The 23,166-nt window shown below is 35.6% G+C and overlaps 1 non-coding gene and 1 pseudogene across 1 annotated transcript; both read right to left on the reverse strand.

Moving 5' to 3' along the window:
- Nucleotides 1-13,081: 13,081 nt before the first annotated feature.
- On the reverse strand, nucleotides 13,082-13,153 carry TRNAG-UCC (transfer RNA glycine (anticodon UCC)). The gene has a single exon. It is a non-coding gene; the product is annotated as a tRNA-Gly (tRNA).
- Nucleotides 13,154-13,606: 453 nt separating this feature from the next.
- On the reverse strand, nucleotides 13,607-18,323 carry LOC107926945 (uncharacterized; annotated as a pseudogene).
- Between the last annotated feature and the right edge of the window lie 4,843 nt (nucleotides 18,324-23,166).

Below are 23,166 nucleotides of genomic sequence, written 5' to 3' on the forward strand. Positions count from 1 at the left end.
TCATTTGGGAAGTTAAAGTTTAGAGGCTCGTAGTCCTCTAGGGCTCTGCTGGCTAGAAAATCTGCTATTGCACTCCCTTTTACGGCCTTCTGGTTCACATAGACTATATCGAATTCAGAAAGTAGAATTAGCCATCGGGCCATTCTCCCGTTCAAGGCAGCCGACTCCATCAAGTACTTCAGAGGGTCCATTTTAGAGATTAGCCAAGTTGTGTGATACAACATGTATTGTCTCAGTCTTCGGGTTGTCCAGATTAAGGCACAACACAACTTTTCAATTAACGAGTATCTCGTCTCACACTCAGTAAACTTTTTACTGAGGTAATATATCGCTCTTTCTTTCCTTCTTAATTCATCGTGTTGGCCAAGCACGCATCCCATAGAATTTTCAAATACCGTCAAATACAGTATCAGTGGCTTATCTGGACTAGGTGGTGTCAACACTGGGGTATTAGACAAATATTGCTTAACTTTTTCGAACGTCTTCTGGTATTCCTCGTCCCAAACACCAGGGTTGTGTTTTTTAAGGAGACGGAATATGAGGTCACATTTCTCGGTTAGTTGTGAAATAAACCGAGCGATGTAATTTAATCTTCCTAGGAATCCCCGAACTTCCTTCTGAGTACGTGGTGGAGGTAACTCTTGTATGGCTTTGACTTTATCTGGGTCAATCTCAATCCCTTTTTTACTGACTACGAATCCTAGTAGTTTTCCAAACCTGGCCCCGAAGGTACACTTCGCTGGATTGAATTTCAGCTGGAATTTCCTCAACATCAAAAATAATTTCCTCAAGACTTGCACATGCTCTTCTTCAGTCCGAGATTTGGCGATCATGTCGTCGACGTAGACTTCAATTTCTTTATGCATCATATCATGGAATAGGGTTACCATGGCTCTCTGATATGTTGCTCCCGCATTTTTCAATCCGAACGGCATCACCTTATAGCAAAAGGTTCCCCACATGGTCACGAATGTGGTTTTATTCATGTCTTCAGGATGCATCTTGATCTGATTGTACCCCGAGAAACCATCCATGAAGGAGAAGAGTGAGTAGCCTACCGTGTTATCCACAAAGGTGTCAATATGAGGCAATGGGAAATTATCCTTTGGGCTAGCTTTGTTTAATTCTATGTAGTCTACATATATCCGTACTTTTTCATCTTTTTTAGGGACGGGGACAATGTTGGCTACCCATTCCGAGTACTTAACTACTTGTAAGAAACCAGCATCAAATTGCTTCTTGACCTCCTCCTTTATTTTCAACAAAACATCTGGCCGCATTCTTCGAAGCTTTTGCTAAACTGGCTTGCATTCTTCTTTGATGGGGAGCCTATGTACCACAATGTCAGTACTTAGCCCAGGTATATCCTGATATGACCATGCAAAGACATCATTGAACTCTTGAAGTAACTCAATAAGGCCCCGTTTTGTCTCTGTAGTAATGTAAGCTCTGATCTTTACTTCTTTCCTTTCTAATTCATCTCCCAAGTTCACGACTTCTACGGTCTCTTTTTGGGGTAGAATCTGTTTCTCCTCGTGTTCTACCATCCTTAACAAATCAGGGGATAAGTTACAATCTCCGTCATCCTCAAAGTCCTGAGATCCCTCTAGGCACATATCCCACTCGAAAGGATACTCTGAATTAGTAGCAACGTCACTCACATCATTGATATCTGGAGACCTGTTGTAGGTGCGAAGGAAGATACAAAGAACAAGAGAATCTAAGAACAATGATATGTATGGTATGATCATGAATGAAAAAGTCAAAATGATGCATTTTATTGAAATAAGGATTTCGAACATAAGCCTATTTCACAAAAGGACACTTGTTACTCTTAGGCCTAGAGCAATAAGTGTGTTTTGGACATTACTCTGAGTTAGTTCTAAAGACTACAAGAATCTCTTCCACAGTCCAATTATTCAGAACGCTTCCCAGCTCATAGGGGCGAATGCCCGACAAATTCTCTACCCCAGTTCCTTCTTCATATGTGGCGTTGATGTCCAAACTCTCCATTATTCCTTCCATGATTTCCTTTCCCGACGTCTTCTGCTCGGAGTGAATGACCCCTCCAGACACAAAAGTCTTCGATATATGGGGAAAGATCATTGGTTCCCATTCAATTTCTCCCCCGCTCAATCGCGCTCTCCTTCTTTCTTACTTCTTCTCAAGTTCCTTCTTTCTTTGTTTCATGTTTGGCTTAAACCCTAACCCAAAACGGTCTTATTTGTCCTTCATCACTGGTACATTAATCCTTTCCTAGAGGTATCTCCCGAGTCCTCTTCTGGGTAGATCCCCTTTTCCAACAATTAGCCGTAGTCCCATTCTTGTAGTCTCAGATAACCTGGGCATTGGAATCTTATTTCCTTCGGTGATGAACGTCGCGTTCACAAACTCCAAAGATCGAAAAGAGCATTCAATTGCTTCATCATTTGCCTCCAGATATGGGGCGTCACTGGTTATCGCCGCGATGATGTCCTTTTCAGCATTGATCGTTGCTAACTGACCTTCGGTCACTAATTTCAACTTTTGGTGCAGCGATGAAAGGACTGCCCCTTCCGAGTGTATCCGTGGTCTCCCCAATAGGCAATTATACGAAGGCTTAATGTCCATGACCAAGAAATCTACCTCGTAGGTGCTTGGCCCGATTAAGAGAGGTACTTCAATTCTCTCCATTACCTTCCTTTCCATGCCATCAAATGCTCTCACTATACTTTGGCATGTCTTCATATAGGAACTATCCACTGGCAACCTACTCAGCGTAGATAGGGGTAGGACATTCAGCGCAGGCCAATTGTCAATCAATACCCCCGATAATGTGTACCCTTTATAGCGAGTCGTGATGTGCAAAGCTTTAGTTGATCCTCGACCCCTTGGCGGTACCTCATCGTCATTGAAGAATATGAAGTTGTCGGCACTTATATTGTTGAGTAAGCGGTCCAGTTTGTTTACAGAGATATCGTTAGCAACATAAGTTTCATTCAGCACCTTCATCAATGCGCTGCGATGGGTTTCAGAGCTTAAAAGTAAGGCCAGTACCAATATACGCGCTGGCTGTTTGTGCAACTGTTCTACGACACTATATTCACTGTGCTTTAGAAATTTTAATAATTCCTTGGCTTTTTTTTCAGTCACTGATTCATTAACAGTTGGTTCAGGCCCCGCCGGCCTCTCTTTCTTTTGCTCAATTGCTAATGATTTTTCTTTAACCTGTTCGAATTTTGTATTTGGGGTATAACGCCCTCCGCTGCGCGTATAAAAACCCTCGTCTTGAACTTCCTCTGATGCATTAATCGGGGTCTCCTCTCCTGGGAATGTCACATTGCAGCTATAGTTCCACGGTACCCTTTTGCTATCTTTATAAGGGAAATCAACGGGCTTTTGGATCACGACCTTTGGCGCAACTTGTGCCCCGGCTTCATTTATTCTCGGACGTGATATGATAACCACTGGGTGGTTGACTTTGTAAACATCCTTCATTGATCCCTCTTCGGAGGCACACACGTCTGTTTCTTCTGGGCTCCTGACATATTCGAAGAATTTCGGCTCTTTATTATCCATCAATCCTTGTACTAAAGCCCTGAATTGGCTGCATTTCTGAATCTCGTGATCCTCTTGGTCATAGAACTCACAGTAATTCTTCACTTCTCGAGGTCTGACCCTTGAATTCTATGCTATCAACCCTCTTTCCACCATTTTCTTCCAAACTTCCTCTAACGGGGTATTCACTTCTGCAATATTCATCTTAATTTCTTTCCCCGAACTCTCGATTATCACATTTATTCCCTTATCCCCATGGTTAGGTAATGGATTCTCTGCACTGGATGTATCATCAAATTTCACAATCCCCATGTTGATGAGTCTTTCAGCCAATTTCTTGAAAGTGGTACAGTTTTCTATCGAGTGTCCTGTGGCTCCCGCATGGTATTTGCATTAGGCATTTGCGTCATACCATTTGGGGTATGGAGGTTACATTGGTTTCAGATAGAAGGGAGACACGACATGTGTATCAAATAAACTCTGGTATAACTCCTTGTACGTCATTGGAATGGACGTAAATTGAAGTTTCTCCCTATTTTGTTTTGTGTTGGGCTCTTGTCTGGGTGGGCCCTGCTGTCCAGTAGTTGTCGACCTTGGTTGGCTTACGGTGATCGATTTCGAATATGAGCTCACATTATTCACCTCGTGTTTTTTCTTTCTCGGCGCTGACCTCTTAGCGTTTTTCCCAGACTCTATTTTCCCACATCTTATGGCATTTTCTATCATTTCTCCAGACATTACTATGTCCGAAAAACTCTTGGTTGCGCTACCCAGCATATAGTTAATAAAAGGTGCCTTTAGAGTATTGATGAAGAGCATAGTGGTTTCCTTTTCCAACAGAGGGGGTTGGACTTGTGTGGCCACCTCTCTCCATCGCTGGGCGTACTACCTAAAGCTCTCATTATGCTTTTTCTCCATATTTTGTAAAGTAATTCTATCAGGGACTATGTCTGCCATATGACTATACTGCTTTATGAAGGCTTGTGCTAAATCTTTTCATGAACTGATCTGGGCGCGACTCATTTGGTTGTACCATCTAGAAGCGGCCCCAACTAGACTTTCTTGGAAGCAGTGAATTAATAGTTGGTCATTGTTGACATGGCATGCCATTCGTCTGCAGAACATAGTGATGTAAGCTTCGGGACAGCTAGTCCCGTTGTATTTCTCAAATTCCAGAGTTTTGAACTTGGGAGGGAGTACCAGGTCCGGAACCAAACTTAATTCTTTAGCGTCGATTCCACCACGATAGTCGGTGCTTTCCATTTCTTTAAATTTTTCTTCTAACCATCTACACATTTCTTCAAGCTCTCTCGGAAGTTCTACCCTTGTCTTTTCTGCTTCTGTTACTTCATCGAGATTGAGGACCACAGGGTTGGTTGGGTTGTCCCCCGGATTAGAGCTCGAGCCGGCCTGATAATTCATCGGTGCCGAAACACTGGCCTGAAATGGTTGGGGCCTAATGGTGACTGATGGCCTTCTTGGGTACATGTCAGGTTGTGTATGAACGTCCGCTGGGGCAAAACCCGGAGGGTAGGTAGGATCTTCATTATCTTCTCCCGCATTGATCAAAGGGCTTTTCTCGCCAGCCAATAGACGAGTTAATTGGTCCATCATGTTTTTCTAGGACTCCAACATATGGTCCCTCATATCTTGCTGGATTTTGGCAAGCTGCTCTTGCATATGTGTTTGTAATTGATCATGCATCTCTTTTTGCATTTGTTCCAATCTCTCTAACCTTTGGTCTAATTGCTCACGTTCTTCCCCTTGTACCGTAACGATGTTCCAGGGTAACTACCATGATTTTTAGGGTTTTTTAGGGAAAGCCTAATGCAAATAATGCAATGCAATGCAAATGCATGAAATGAATGCAAAAGGAAGGAAGGCATTGATTCTGAATTCAATTTCATTAGAACAACTTTTCTAGAAAACAAATTCCTTTACATAAAACGGACTACATAGACGGCCTTTCTCTCATATTCCAAGCGAAGACACCTATCTTCCTCTTCACATCTGGATCTTATGGTCGAGTCTTGCAAATTCCCTAAGAGATGTCTATATTAACTCCTTTTTGCTTGATCTAGGCCGCGACTCATTGATCACTTGCCCCTGCGATACTCGTCAGCTCCTTTAAGACGTGACGACTCTTGAACAATCTTTGACAGCTTGTATCCTCAGGCAATGAAGCAAAGTCTTGTATTTCTTCACGGACTATCAGCCTTCTTTTATTGTGTTTACTTGGACCATACTTAGATAACCGTGTTATAATCCACTTTATTAAAAAAATTCGTTTTCTTATGACAAACTGTTCTATTTAGCAATCAAATATGAATCAACACCTTCTTCCTATGATGATGTAATGCAATGCAATTGTAAAATAAAACAAAAATAAAACACGTTAGTACAGGATAAATAAATAACAAATAAAGCAATTTGGGTGACCACTAGGGGTTTGGAGTGGCTCTACCTAGGGTGGGCTCCTAAGTCTCTCTATATGTGGTTTGATTCTAGAGTAAGGGTACCTGAACCAGCAGATTCCTCGATCCTCACCCATTATAGGTTCTTATGGACCGAGTTCAGTTCAGGGGAATACATTTCCCTATGGCTGCCCGGAGATGAAAATCTCACGAAGACATAGGTACGGATGTATCCCGAAAGCGATCTGTTATCCTGCACGGATGTGAAAACCTCACGAAGGTATAGTTTCTCACTCCCACTTAAAGGGTGTGACCACAACGGTCATGCAATGCAATGTGCGAGGATACATGCATAAAAACTTGAAGCGATTAAAGAAAATGGGAATAAAATGATGAAAACCGTACGGAAAACGGGTCAAATACAATGAAGGGATCATATATCAAAACCAAATTCTCAATTTTCGACAAAAAGACAAAATTTAATCAACTTGTGGCTTGACTCTCTTATTTGGTGTCCCTAGTAGAGTCGCCAAGCTGTCGTAACCATTTTTTTGGAAAAAACGGGAATCGACTTAGATTTTTGGAAATGAAAACAAATAGAGGAGTCGCCACCAATCTTTTTTGATGAGGTGTGATCGGATCACCTTAAATTAATCATTTTAATAAAAGTTAAGATTTACTAAAACGATAATTTTTGGTCTACGAAAATCAGAAAATGAGTTCGGGAGTCGGTTACACACGAGGAAGGATTAGCACCCTCGATACGCCCAAAATTGGTACCTAGTTGATTAATTAGTGCCTTAGTGTCGAAAATTTGAAAACTTGAAAGAATTTAAAATACGACCCCTCTTTGTAAAGAAAATGTTCAAATGTTAAAAACCTTCTCATCTCACAATATAAAATGCCACATCCAGTAAGTTAGGACACGACATCTTGAATTTTCGAGAGCGAGCTTGCCTTTTATATAAAAATTCATGTATTTCAAAAGGTTATTTAGTTAATTAAGGTGAACGAGGAAAATCGAAACCCAGTAAGTTAGGGCACGTTTCCTCGAATTTCTGAACACCGAATATTGCCTTTACTTGCTAAAATCTTATTTCGAGGTAACAAAATGCCATACCCGGTAAGTTAGGGCACAACACCTCGTATCTCCGAGAATAAGCATTTTTTAAAACTCATGTCGCGATTTAAAAGAGTATTTCGTTATTTAGGTTAAAGGAGAAAAATCGAAACCCAATAAGTTAGGGCACGATTGTCTCGAATTACCAAATATGGAATATTACTTTTATGAAAGAATTATTATTGGGTTGGATATAATGATAATAATAATAATATTAAAGTAAAGTAAATAATAATACTATATATAAATATATATATGTATATAATAGAAATACACACTACTATATAATAATAATAATAATAAATATAGAAATACAAAAAGCAAATATAATAAAAATATTAAATTAAAGTAATAAAAAACAATACTATATTTAAATATATATACATAAAAATATACACTAATATATAATAATAATAGTAATAGCAAAAATAATGAAAATATGAGTAATATTAATAATATATTAGAATACAAAAGTAAAGTAATAACAATAGGGGTGATAATAATAATAATAATAATACAAACAATAATACATATATATATAATAATAGTAGTCAGAAATAAAAAATAATAGAAGTAACAATAATGATAGTAATAATATAAATAAATATGGAAAGGGTATATATAATATAATAATAATATATACATGAGAAATAATAATAATAATAATATAAATAATAGTAAAAATAATAAAATAAAAAAAATAAAACAAAGCTCTCAACTCTCTCCCTCTTTCCCCATTTCGGCCATGGTCCGGTCAGTACCCAGGCGCCGGATCGGCGCCGTCCGCCGTCTTTGCCACCTTGAATTTAAAAAATGTATTATTTTTTGTTTTCTTTTTTATTTTTATATCTAAATATATGTATACTATTTTTTAAAGAAAAGAAAAAAAGAAAAATGTTTATATGTACAAAAAAAAGTGAAAATAAAGAAAAAAGAAATAAAAACCTTAACGCGTTTGAATCTTTTCTTCTTCAATACTCGCTTTTTTTATTTCAGATTTGCTTGCAAACATTTTGCTTTTACATTCTTCTCTTTTTTTTTATCAAAAAAACTTTTCAAAAATACAATTCTTTACTCCTCTCTTTTTTTTTTTTTTACAATGGACTTTTGGTTTTGCTTTTATAGCTATCTTACATACATTTCTTATCATTCTATGTCTCTTCTCCATTTGATGGTGTAGGTGCAAGTGGGAGACAAGGTGGTGGAGTAAGTGCAAGTAGGAGGCAAGGTGGTGGAGTAGGTGCAAGTAGGAGGCAAGGTGGCTAGGGTTTTGTATTTTTTTTTTTAAAGTTTAGGTTGTATTGGGCTAGGGTTTTTATTATTTGGACTTAGTTTTGGGTCTGATTTTGTAATTGGGTTTGTGAATTGGGTAGGATTTAGGTTTGATTTTAATTTGTTGGGCCTGGCAAATTTGGGTCTTTGCAAAAATAATAAAAAAATTAATGCTATTCGGGCAAGGCTCGAGCCCAAAAAATGAGCCTAAATTTTTAGTTGAGCTCAGCCCCAACCCAACCCGACCCATAAGCACCTCTAGTGTCAACCATCAATGTTCCAACACCCAAAAATTTAATTCTAATACAAGGGTGTCGGTCATCAGTGTCCCAACACTAAAAAATATTTTTTAAAAATTTTGGTATAAGAGTGCTAACCATCAATGTGCTAGCACCCTATTTTTTTTTTCAAATACTAGTTTAAATGTATACCAATATGATATAGAGCGAAAAAATACAAGGGTGCTGATCATCTAGCCTCCAATACTTAAAAATTTATTTTTTAACACCTAACACAATCATTAGACAATAATTATTTTAAAAAAAAGGCCATTTAGTCCCCTACCTAATTTGCTATTTATTTTAAATTATTTAGGTAATTATTTTTGAATTAAAATTATTTAGGGGAATAATTATTGTATTTGGGTTATTTAGGTAAAATATCGGGGTTTTCCCTTTAAAAAACATTTAGATAATAATAATGTTGCTTATGGTTGCAAAGACGAAATTGTGGAAATTGGGGAAGAAATAAATATAAATGGGTGAGTGGAAATAATAAATAAGGAAAAGTGTTGTGCCGGTAAGGTGTCTAGTGCACTGACCTATACAGGTAGACTCCTAGGGGATGGATTTGAGTGAGTCATTGAAAAAAGCGGACAAGATAGCGACACGTTCCGGAAAACACTAGAAATAATAATAAAAAATTTGGTAGACATGCGATGGATAATGATGTGGGAAAATTTTAGAAAGGTCGTATTTTTTGAGACTACCACGTTGCCTTTTTCATTGCTAAACTTTCCCACTTTTTTATTGCCACTCTTCTTTCATAATTGTAGGACAAAAGGTACCATTTGTTGTGTTTTTTACATGTGCCATTTTCAAATTTAGATATTAGTGTTTTTTCTTTAAACATTAAAACTTCTCGTTTCAATCAAAATCCATCATGTATTTAATCAAAATCTTAAATTAACAGATTTTGATAAATTAGATTAAATTTTTCAAATAAAAAATATAATGATAAATTTTCAAATTTTATCTATATTTTATCCTTTAATATTATTATAATAATATTAATTTTAATTATAATAACAATCATTTAAAACACGAATGAAATGTAATTAAATTAATTAATATCAAATTTTATTATAAGCTCAAAATATTTAAAACGTGGACAATAATGAACCTTAAATACAATTAAAAATAATACAATAAGAGTAAAACATTACACTTTCATTGGCGTCTGCAATCCATTAATATTTGAATTACTTAGTTAAGGAAGATTAAATAAAATGTTTAAAAGGGGAAAATGTAATATCAAGTGGTTACAATTGCATTTGTAATTTCTTTAACTTTGATAATTTGCCTTTTTTGGAATTTACAATATTTAAAAAACAAAATGGGTTAATTCATCTTTCTTCATCATTGCGGACTGGATTAATTTGGATCAAGTAAATCGAATTCTTTTGTAGATGGAGAAATTTTGGATCAATCTGATTTCATTATTGTTTATCTTAATCAGATTTAATTTAATTAAGAAAATTAAATCATTTTAGAATTATTTTTATAAATAAATCATATTCTTTAAAGATTATTTTATTTCTAATAAATTAAATTAATATAATTATAGATTACTCAAATGAAAAAGCTAAATTCGATAAGAAATCTCTTTTATTTCACTACTACTAGTACAAAAAAGAGTCACCTCAAAGCCGTTTTATACATTCACAAGTTCTTTGAAGAAAATGAAGAACTTGAAAAGATTTTGACGAATACCATCTTAATTTTGAAGGGAAGTCTCTTTTCAATATAGTTCAACCGATGAGAGGAAGTCAAAAGTTGTTTTTGAAGAAACTCACCTTTCAATTTACTTCAACTGAATAAATGAGATCAAAATCCATTTTAAGAGCAAGTCACCACGATACTTATTTAACCATCGAAAATCAAGTCTTGGATCTATACACTCTCTAAATTTGTTTTCATGATCAACTCTCAATGACCCTTGAAGTGGGCATCATTAATTCAATATCAAGACTCAACAACTTTTGAATTCAAATTAAATCAAAATTAAATTCTCAAAGAAACATATCGCCAAACTCAACTTCAAAATCAAATCTTGACATCCTTAAAGTAAACTACGTCCTTATAAGATCAAGCAAATTATAAATAAAATTTGACATAAATTTTCTTTATATTAGCTAAATCAAAGAGAAAAATCAAATAAATTTTCTTTATATTAAATAAATTTCACATATCATACCTTTTTTAAAATTATAAATAAAATTTGACTGCAAATTTTCAAATCAAGTTACAATTGTGTATGCACTTCTAAATTGAGGAAATTGGATTGAATGACTTGAAAACCTATCTAATAAATATATATATATATGAAGTATACTACACGTAATGCCATTTTAGGCTATTTTGGTGGAGATTATGATCTAATTATTGTGTGCTACCAAGTCCAAAAATGCTTTTATACTTGAGATTTGTATAGGTTAATTGAAGAGTTTAACATAGAATTTATGCTTTGGGAATTATTTTTTAGAACGACTTGCGTAAGTAGAACAAGTCAGTTACTTGATTTTACAAGTTAAGTTGTAAGAGAAAAAATTATCTTAGATGCAAAGTGAAATTGTTACACTGATTAGTAGTAAGACTTAAATAATTGTTTGGACGAGTCTTTCTGGACTACACCCCGTAGGCATAGTTCAAAACCAAATTGCATAATGGGCTATGTTCTCCTGCTGCTACACCTAGCAGTTATAATTGCTAAATTTGTTCTTGCAAAAAATCGTCTGCTTTTATCATATAAGACAAGAAAAGCTAAGCATCTTTTGTTTGTTTTTCTTTTTGTTCGCACCTTTTGGAGATGTAGCCCTTTCTTTGCGCTCCATCTGCTTACTTGTTTCGTCAACACTCTAGAGCTTTCACCCAGTTTATTTTGCTACATTGTCTTCCTGAACCCTTTGCTTCCCCTCTTGTTTGTGTTTTTGATTCACCCATTTTAGCATCCTTCTGTGTTTCTATCTTGCTGCACTTTATGGCTCCAGGCGACAATCCTCGTCTAAAGGAGAAAAAGGACGACGAAGGGACCAGGCATGTACCACCGTAGTTGCCACTCTCTATTTTTTTCTAGGCTCGATCACTTTGTCCTATTGTTCTTATCTTCACTATTTTCCATGCAAGGAAGGTCAAATTCCCTCTACCTAGTGCTCCGGTTCCTGAGAGCTGTTCTAAGAGAGGTGAAGGGTTGCTTTCGATGGTCTACCTTGTCGTTGAAGGTTAGCGCCTTGTCTGCTAGCGAGTCTTTTCCGGCATCTGCTCCACTTTGTTAGTGATGGGCTTTGCTCAAAGATTCGAGCTACTGCGTCGAGCCTAGGCTATTCTCTGTTAGCTTTTTTGGTTCTTTTGGTGTTAGGCTTAGGCTTATGCCCATCTCCCATGCTCTGGGTTTCTGAAGCAGTTTAAGGGGTGAGTTGGGCCATTTGAATCTTGATTGGCCCGTTTTTATTATTTGGACTTTGTGGATGGCCTCTCGACTCGATTCAACGCACAAGTTCTGTACACTAGGCTTGTGGTTAATGCCTGCTTTGTATGGCTTGTATCTTTTGTTTCCGATTCATTTTCTCGTCTTTCTCATTCGGCTTTTGTGTATGAGTCCAGGCTTCTTTTGCTAGTTGTAAAAGCTTTGACCCCTTTTCTAATGTGTTTCTCCCTGTAATGAATTTGCTTTTTTATTTAACAAAAAAGAAATCTATTCTAAAATATTTACTAATAATGATTAATTATTAAAAAGTTCTACTAATGAGTGTCTTGAAAACATATTAAAAATGATTTAGGGTGAAGCATGAAGCAGGAGGGGAACCATTTCCATTGGCTGGAGAAATATGGAAGGTTTTGTGAGTCCAGGGCTGGACTTCCTTTGTGACATTTGATGCAAGTAGGTACACCGATGATAATGGCATTGTTCTCAAACCAGAAAATATTCCATTAGCCACTAAACTCTCACCCTCTCTAATTAAACGACTGGATTTTGGGCATGCCAACTATATAAAACAGGGTATTGTTCGTTGTATTGTATAAAGTGCATCTCAAAGACAAGCTTTGGTCAGTGATTTGTGTAATGAAAGAAGTTTGTCTTCATGTTAATTGGGGAAATTTTCAATGGCATAGAAAGTTTGGTTAGTGATTTGTGCAATGCAAGAATCCAGAACTTGATTCAGTCCTACTGGGAAGCAGGAAAGTTGCAGATGTTATACTTTAGAATTATAGCATGGTTTCAACTTTTAGGCCTGCAAAAAAGAATTTGTTCCATTTTTATAGCTTCAAATTGTAGCCACTGCCATTCACAGCTCATAACTTAGTGGCAATGTTCGTATGCAACCTATACAACTTCTTATTCATATCTGACAAGTTGCCATGGCCCATGGCTGTAACATGAGAAACAATTTTGATCCCTTGATTGTATATAAGTTGTAATTTCAAGTAAAAATAATTTGATAGAGCAGTTAAAAACTAAATGCGTTTGCCGGGAGTCGAACCCGGGTCTATTGCTTGGAAGGCAATTATCCTAACCGTTGGACTACAAACGCTTGCTGTGACATAAATGTAATTATTCTTTCCAAATATAAAAAAATATAATTGTAGCCGTCCGCGATTGCAATCTATGCCCAAATACCCAGTATGCCACTAAGGTTCAAAATGATCATCGTGAGGATTCGTTTTTAATTTCCTTTTTAGAGGTTTTTTAAAATTAACATTAAGAATGAAATTTCTATACTCCTCATGTACTTGAATTTAATCTTTTATTTTTATTTCAAAAAATTAAATCTCTATTATTCACATTTAAATATGCAGATTTAATTATTAAATATTAAATTTAGATTCATTAATCAAGTAATATCACATCAATAGATTTAATAGAAATTTTTTGACAATATTAATAATTAAGCTGAAAATTTAAAATCTAAAAAATTAAAATGAATAAAAATAAATGAATTAAATTTCAAATGTACATCAACACAAAGTATATTGAAAGATATCAATTTGATCTTAAATTCAAACTTGAGTATAGATAATTGTGTTTAAAACCAAGCATGAAATTTAAGCCATTTTTACTAAATAAATAAGTTTAATCAAAGCCTAATCAACTGAGCTTAAACAATTTGATTTTTTTTCCCTCTAATCAAAGCTCAAACCAATCTTGCTCAAGTTCGATAATACCCTATCTAGAACTAACCAAATAGCATTTTACATCACTATACGAACCAGATAAACAGAAGCATCCATTGCGGACATAAATCCAACAAAATTCACTTCAGTAGTGCGCCTTCAGCATCTTTCTTGAAGCAGACCTCCAACAGATTTAAGTCTTAGAGAAAACAAACAGTTCCTTAGGATTTTGCTGCAATTTAACCTTTGTCATCTCTGTTTATACTGCATCTGCCGCGGGAAGACAGTAATGTAATGAAGCCTTTCTCTGAAAATTGGCATCACTGCTTTTGGAAAAACCAGGACTCCACAACAAGCTGGACAGGGCAAAACATAAAGGAGTAATATCCTGGAAAATTCTTTCATTCAGGATTACACTACACTTTTTAGGGCTCAAATTAATGGAATAAAAACAGATGTCAACTGCAGTTTACGATGCAGGGGCATACTCTTGGATTACTGTTGCCAGTTTGTTTCGGTCCTCCTTCGATTTTGTTCTAATTAGGAAGGTACGTGCCACAGCATTTCCATTATTCCCACCATCGTCCTACAAATCCAAGATAAGTCAGTCTAAAAGTTAATGACTTAGAACATAATATAAGATGATCAAATTCTGCAAAGTTAATCCTCATATCAATACCTTTATCAGAGATTCTAACTATCAATATACTTTTCACAAATTGCACATCCAGTTCCATGTTACGATGTTAGTAAGGGTTTACTGCACACTATCAGCCTCCTTAGCTCTTTATACACATTTATTCCTAATCTTCAACATTCTGAGGTAAGATCCACCAAAGTGGGGTCAACGAGAGTTAAATGGATAAAGAATTAACACTTGTCAGCTCAAGCGCACCAGATAATGGGTCCTAATGTTATTTCCAACAGTTAATATAGAAATAGATGTTAATTTCCTATCTAAAACCCTTTCCTCTGGAGAACCTAACCAAAAAGCGTATACAACTATTACATTTCAAATGATTGTCTTGATGTATGATAACCAATATGAATAGAGTAGTAACATCTTTGACTTGTTGAAAAGTCAAAGACTGCTATTTTGACCTAAATTAGTGAGTGCTCAAATAGGAGATGGAATAACAAACTGCAGCTGCTGCTTTGCCCAGAAGCTATGCTAAGGAAAACAAAAAATATGAATAACCTTAGAGTTGATACTTGATCAGAACAGAATAAAATACCCAAATTAGAAAATGGAATGACGAAAAGATCCAGGTATTTGACTTCCATATGTATTACCGATGTATGAAATATTGCAACAACGGAATTCTTTTGTGCACTCGTCTTGATCCCTGGATAAAGCAAAGCATTTAGTAAGACCTTTCCCACCTGCAACCAGTAGAAGGTTATAGAAGTTAAAGCATGAATCAAATTTCCCCAAACAATAAATGTCCAAGAAGTGGCATACATCATTTCGAACAACAATTATTGGCTTGGAATCTTTTGAACCCTTGCCAATACCCTCTTTGCATTTAATTGAAAGCTGCCCTGTGCCTTTATCTTTCAATGAATCTTTATCTGCCGGATCAGTTGACAGGTATAACAATAAGCAAGGAAAGAGATTACACAAGTCAAGAAAAAGAATATCCATAAATTGCTACTGAACACAAGTTTTCAGACGATATACCTTGACATAAAGCTTGCACTTGACTTCATGAACAACAACAATACCCTTCTCTTCTGACTTCTTCACTGACGGGCTGCTAGGCTGTGGCAACTCATTTTCTGTCAAAGAACAAAAAAAAATCACTAATAAAGCAGTGAGAAAAAGGGGGGAAATTGAGAGAGAAAGATGAAGAGTTAACCTATCTACTTAAAACCAACAAAGAGAAATAACCTAGAGATGAAAGAAAAAAATTGCATGACAAGGTTGAGTTTAATGAAGTAATAGCTTAAAACATAAATAATATACTGTAAATAAGAATCCAAAAGGTAAAATCCCTTTCTCCTACCCTCATCTGCATCATCTGATGCATTGTCGTTAACAGCAACTGAGCTTTGGATTCCTGAAAAACCAAAATAGGATGTAAGTCAATCTTCCAAAACTAGCATGAATAGCATCCAAAGTCTTGACTTGAGGTTTCAACTTAAAACATTTGCACTTTTACGCACATGCAATTGTCTTAATATCTTCAAGCTACTAGTCTCCAATAACAACTAAAAGCCTCGGTGTAACTATTTGCTGTAGAAAGTCAATGCAGCACTTACCAAACAAGACAGGAGTCTGACTATTGGAGAGCCAACCAGAGCTCCAAGGAGTTGCAAAACTCGTAGTCATGCCAGATGAAGTAAAGCTAGTTGTTGTACGGGCTGAAGTAAACTTTGCAGTTGTACCGCCAAATGTAAAGCTTGATTTTGAACCAGCTGCTGTAAAGCTTGTGGTCATACCAGCTGGTCTCAAACTTGTAGTTGGACTAGCTGAGAAGAAGCTTGCAGTAGTACTGAGTGGAGAATTTTTTTTGCCTCGTCAGCAGTAGGACTTGCACTTGTAGTGCCCAGAGGAAAAGTCTTAGCTGTAGTGCACAAAGAAAAGCTCATAGTTGTAGTGCCTGAAGAAAAGCTTGGAGTTGTAGTTCCTGGACTAAAGCTTGTAGTTGTGCTGATTGGAGTAAATCCAGTTTTCTCTTGAAAATATTTAGCCTCACTATTCTTGATTTCAGCCACCACTTTATTTCCATTTTTATAAGATTCAGCAGCAGACAAGCTGTCACCAGTTACCGCATTTCCTTTAAGCCAGTTGACAACATCACGGAACTTCTCCTGCAAAAGAGGATAGAGCATACCATTAAAAGTTAACTAACAAAAACAATGTCTATATAAATCACTGATACAAATGAGGGTTATCTGCATTAATATTTAGATAATGGGTATGAGAATTTAAAAAACACCAGAAGTAGTTGAATGATAGCTGTCAAAAAAACTTCCAGTAACTTATCAAAAAAAAAAAGAAATTGCTAGTAAGTACAAAAAGTATAGAAACAACAGTAGCATGAAACCACAAAACAAAGTCCTTTAAAGTCAGAGCTCAGTCAATCGATCACTAAAGCCATAAACTTGCAATCAAATGCAGTCACAAACTGCACATTCATGACCATGAATACTTCAAATGTCGATGAAAAAACATCAGAAGTTACCATGATGTTTAAAGCATGAGTTAGGTAGTCTTGAACACCATCTTGCCAAAGCTCATTAGGGGATTCTTCAGTTGTGATTGTACCCAACTGTAAAAGAAATGTTGATATGCAGACGACATATATACAAATCTAAAAGTTCATCAAGGTCCAAAGACAACAGATGCAAGAAACCTGGCTATTCTAACTTCTAAGGACTGGTAAAATATTAATCTAGAAAGCTTAAAAGAATACGAAATGCATCTTCATGGGTAGCAAAAGATCACATCACTTAGTCATCACCAAACGTATAGCACAAGTTGTTGAAACATGAAACATCACAGACCTTGCAAATTGGGTGTTGAGAGCTTTCACATGCTGGCAAGACGGCTCAGCTCGCTGTAGATCTAGTGCTGGTTTTGCAGTCAACTTCTGTTGAGATGGTTCATCCTTTTGAGCATCAAAAGGAGATCCTGCAATTACTCTTTTATTGTGGAACTGCAATCCATTGATGAGTATGTAGTAAGACTTAAAAACATGACTGATGCTTCAAAACATCTAAAGATAAAAACTGGCTACTAAGTATTTACATTTGATAGCCATATCACTACTCATCCCCCCTCCACTCCTCTTCCAAAAAATGCCTGCACACTGTTATTGTTTAACAAGTAAAATACTAGTTAAAGATCAAAATCATTCTTCTTTTTATTTACTACTTTGAAAGTTTTTCATTTTCGGTTTTCCTTCCTTCCATAAAAGAATTAATTTATCTATTTCATAGTTTGGTTTGTTTCTCAGTTATTATAAACAGCAGCTGAAGAAATACATCAACAAGGACAGGTACGTTGAACAGTGTCAGCTTTTATCAACCTCAAGTTTACTCTTGAAAACTCAAAGCATTCAAATATCTAAAATACAATGAAAAAGAATACTTTCAGCCCTCCTAAAATACTTTCCAGCTAAGTAGAAGTAAAAAAAAAATGCAAATGGTTCAAAACTTTTCCTCAGTTTTACTTCATATAAATGAAGCTACTCAATTAAAGCCATAAGCAAACAAAATCTTATTCTAAACGCCAGCCTACTTCATTTTCGCATTGAGGAGAATAAAATAATACAAAGAACATCAAATCAGGGTTAGGCTATCAATTCAGGGAAGGAACAATGAAGTGACTTTAAAAAAGAAAAAGAAAATAACTAAAACATCAGAAATGAGAAAACTCACAGAAGAATCGTTGATCTCGGCGGCCGAGCTCGATAACCGTTTCTTCCCTTTCATGACGAGATTGGGCGGTTCAATGAATTTTTTTTCTTAAAAAAGGAGAGTTTTTAGGGTTAAAAAAAAAACAAAAAACATGTTTTGATGGTTTTGTTTCGGGTTACTACAGAGATGGGGGTACTTTCTTTTTTCAAATTTGGAGTTTACATTTATCGTACGATCAGGAGGGGAACAAGACTTTTAATTGGAACCGTCGGATTGGTTTCTGAAATCTAGTGGGTCACGTGCTTGTTTTTATTTTATTTTTTTAACATAAGCCACGTGGTTGTTTAATTGTGTCGCGTAAGGTAAGATGCACGTGATAAATAAGTTCAGAATGTGAACCAATTCTGATTTCTTAAATTCTAGTTGGGAAATTTACCTTCCTTTGCCTAGCAAAGTCTATGGGTTACGAAGGCCTTCTTTTGAAAGGTTTGGGCTGGAGAATTGGGGATGGAATGTAAGTTTCTATTTGGGAAGACACTTGGGTTCTTGGAAATGATAAGTTCAGAATCCAGAATATGAATGTTAACATGAGTCTTTTAAAGGTTATTGATTTGATTGATGCTAATGCTAGGAAAAGGAAATCTGAGTTGGTCTTTAATACCTTTTCAGAGCAGGATGTAGAGAGGATTCTCAGTATTCCTTTGTCTGTGTATGAGCACGAAGATTTTCTCATATGGCGAGGTGAGCCGACTGGGGAATATTTGGCTCGTAGTGGCCACAAATTTCTTGTACATGATGGACAGAATCATTTACAGGCAAATTACAAATAATTTTACAAGAAATTGTAGAACTTAGACCTACCCCCGAAAATAAAAATTACAATTTGGAGATTCTCGTGTACCTATCTGCCTACATTTAGTAACCTTCACTACCGAAGATTGATGGGTTTTGCTACTTGCCAACAGTGCCAAAATGGAGCGGAAAGGAGGGAAAATTTGTTTTGTGAATGCCCTATAGTAAAGGAAACATGGGAGAAATTAAGCATATTTTGGCCTATTCCAGATGAAAACACAGACTTCAGATATTGGTTAAAAAATATCTTTGAGTCCAGATCAATAGCTAATTGCAGAGTTATTGCATGTACACTTTGGGCGATTTGGACTTCCAGGAACAGATTTATTCATGAAGGTGAAATTAAAACGGGTGCTCAAATTATTGTTTTTGTGAAAAACTATCTACAGGAACTTGATGTGTTAAAGGTGTCTATACCTGAAGGAAGGATTATTTCGGCCAGATGGGTTGCTCCTGTAACACCCCTTACCCATATCAGATACCGGGATAGGGTTCGATGCATTACCGGACTGAAACGTACACCATTTCATAAAACCGGGCCATAAAATTTTATTTAAATTAAAAACATTCAATCATATGCATAATGTCCCTTACACGAACTACCAAGGCTCTAAACATGTATTAAAGGCAGTTTGGGACTGAACCGAGAACTTTGGAAAGTTTTGAGAAAACTTTGAAAAATTTTCATGAAATAGGGTTACACGCCTATGTTGACACAAGGACATGCTCGTGTGTCCTCAACACGCCCGTGTCCTCAGGCCGTGTAACTCTCTGGTTATGACGTTAGCAAAACAAATTGTACCACACGGCCAGGCCACACTCCCGTGTGCTAGGCCATGTCTTCCACGTGGCTGAGACACATGGCCGTGTCTCTGCCCGTATGGCTAGCACTTAAGCTATTTTTCAAGCCTTTTTGTTGCCTTAATCTTTTTCATACTTAAACATATCATAAACACATGTTATAGCATCAATTCAATGGTCAATCATTCTTTAATAAAACCCAATTAAAGCATTTGCATGTTGTCATACATGTGTTTTTCAATTTCTCATATTACACCAAGTTAGACATTCCAATTCACATTCAATAGCCTTGTCATATTGATGACCACTTTTACCAGTTAACCACAACATTTTACCCAACACTCAATCTCTACTTATTCAAAAAAGGTTCATGTTCAATCATTATCAATTTATTACCATGTCACGCATTTATTCCATAGCCATGACCACTTCGAATGGTCCTAAGACATTCATTATGCACATATGCCATACACTTCCCATTCATAGTAATCAATCAAAATCACATAACCACATCACAAGACATTAACACATAGCATGGATAAATAGGCTTACAAGCCATAACCATTATAAGCCATATCTCATGGCTATAATCATAACAACATCTACCATAAAAACTAATTTCCTATACACGCCACTCACTTGAAGGTGTTTAGTACACATATGTCAATACTCCATAGGTAACGGCTTGATAGTGTAATGCTGCCTCTGACGATCTTTAACCCCTAGCTAACCTGGCAACACTAAAGAAATGAAAAGGAGGGAGTAAGCTTTACACTTAGTAAGTCCATATGAAAATAATAAGCAATATGCCAACATGCTTCTCAAGGTAATACAACCATAATTACACTTTTACTTATATTCTGGTCATGCTGTTTTCTCGAGTCATAGTTACTAAATTATTTATATTTTGAGCTATGAAACTCCAAATTAAAATCTGCTAATTTTCCCTGAAACTAGACTCATATATCTTTTTACCATAAAATTTTCAGAATTTTTGATCTAGCCAATAAGTACAGTTTATTCTTTAAAGTTGCCCATGTTCTGCTATTCGATAGCTTCGACTTATCTTTACTAAAAATAATTATCTCTTAGTACGGGATTCAAATTATGTTCCCATATATTTTTATTGAAATTAGACTCATTAAAAATTTAGTCATATAAATTCTAACCCATAATCATTTTTATACAATTTTTAGTGATTTTCCAAAGTTGAGACAGGGTAACCCAAAATCACTCTAATCTGTCTCACATAAATTCAAATATCTCATAATATGAAACTTTTTTTACTTACTTTGTTTCCTCTATGTAAAACTAGATTCAATAAGATTTAATTTCATATTTCATTCAATCTCTAATTCGATTTACACAATTTTTGGTGGATTTTTAAATTCGGACTACTACTGCTGTCCAAAACTGTTTTAATGTAATATAATAATCACTATCATAAGATCATTTTCAACTAGCCATGAACTCACCATTTCATGGATTCCATACTCGATTACACAATAGAGCTTAATACAATGTCGTTAATTCTCATGGCATACTTAATCATACAAGTTAGTCACATAATAATACATGATAATAATGATCTCAGATGATCTCATCATTACAAGCATTCCAATTCCATTTCTCATATTAGTCCCGTTGAATTTTCCTCGGATTCTCGATGGAATTCCATAGTACACTTATAGCTACCAACTCATTTATCGTCAATTCATATTAGTGACCTTTTCAACAAGCGCACTCTCGCGAACCTCAATCTTTACGGCGTGATTACCAGTCTAGGTTAAATCCCCCGTAGTATAAACTCATAGAGCAATGTCGGGATTACCATTTTTTTATTATAGATCAAGAAATACCGAATCCAAATCTAGACTGGGGGAAAGCTAAGCAAATCGACTAAATCTTCTAGTTGCCACATTTTGAAGTCCGATGTAAGTTGTATGTAAATAGTAACACTAAAATATTAATGTATGTGTTGAATTATAATTGAACCTAATATAACATGAATTGCTTGGTTGTGGGATTAAAAAAGCAAGACGAAAGTAGAGATAGTAGAGTTCCCGTTTGAACCTAGGATATAAATAAGATATTCATGCCATGACATATGGGTTATTGTGAGCTAGTGTAACACATGTCTGGGACATGCATCGGCCACATTATGAGAGCCAACAACAATTACTCTAATGAGGTTGGATCTGAATTACTAGTCCAGGCTAAATTCAGATCCTAGCTCGAATTACCCGTCTGGGCTAAATCCATTTAAACACATATTCTTCGGGAGGCTAGATCACATAAGGAACACCCGTCCGGGCTAGATCCTTTTTACCGTCAATTCATTTTTAGGAAAATCCATCGGACATCCTTTTCATTCAACCGGGACTTTTAGTCCTCTTTTCATCATTTCATTCATATAACATGAATTATTATACCATGAATATCTAAATTTCATCACATCAAAGAGCATACATTTTCAAGTATTAAAAAGTATACATTCGAGTTACACGAACTTACTTGTCAAATCCTCGTTGGGCACAACCGTGTAGCAATTCATACAACTCGTGTAACAGTAATTTAACATTACAATTCAAGTATAACATTGCATTATTATTATCAAACGAACTTACCTCGAATGCAATTACGACCAACTATTCCAATTTAGCCCACAATATCGAACTTTTCCGATTTAAGCCTGAATCTCAATTTTCTTGATCTAACATTTCAAATATAGCTCATTTATTATTCACATTATTCAACTTGACCCAAAAATCATACTTTTACAATTTTTCATTTTTACCCCTAAACTTTCACTTATTTACACTTTGTCCCTTAGGCTCATAAAATGATTTTTATTCAATTTCCTTGCATTTTAAGCTTAGCCGAATCATTTTCATAACTATAGAAGCCCAAAATTTCCACTAAATCACACTTTTATGACAAATTTTATAACTTTTACAAAACGGTCCTTTTAAGCATTTTCACCAAAAAACACTTAGCAAAAGTCGTTTATTTAACACCCAACATTCATTTTCTATCATTAGACATCAAAAACACATGCATATCACTCATGGGTAAATTTTTAAACATGAACCCTAGCTCAAAATAATGGTAAAAATAGGTAAATCGAGTTACCGGGACTTCAAAAATGTAAAGAACATTAAAAACGGGGTTCAGGATCACTTACAAATGAGCTTGGAAGCTTGAACCAAACCCTAGACATGACTTCCATGCAAATTTCGGCTGAATGGGGAAGAAGATGAACAATTTTGGCTTATTTTCCCTTTTTATTATTTTAATTACCAAAAGACCAAAATGCCTATAACTTAAAAATATTTTATTTCACTCATTTCATGTCCATTTTTGTCTAAAAAATTAACCAATGGTCTAATTACCATTCAAGGACCTCCTATTTAAA

The sequence above is a fragment of the Gossypium hirsutum genome, chromosome A08 (assembly GCF_007990345.1).
Source record: "Gossypium hirsutum isolate 1008001.06 chromosome A08, Gossypium_hirsutum_v2.1, whole genome shotgun sequence".
Taxonomy (NCBI): domain Eukaryota; kingdom Viridiplantae; phylum Streptophyta; class Magnoliopsida; order Malvales; family Malvaceae; genus Gossypium; species Gossypium hirsutum.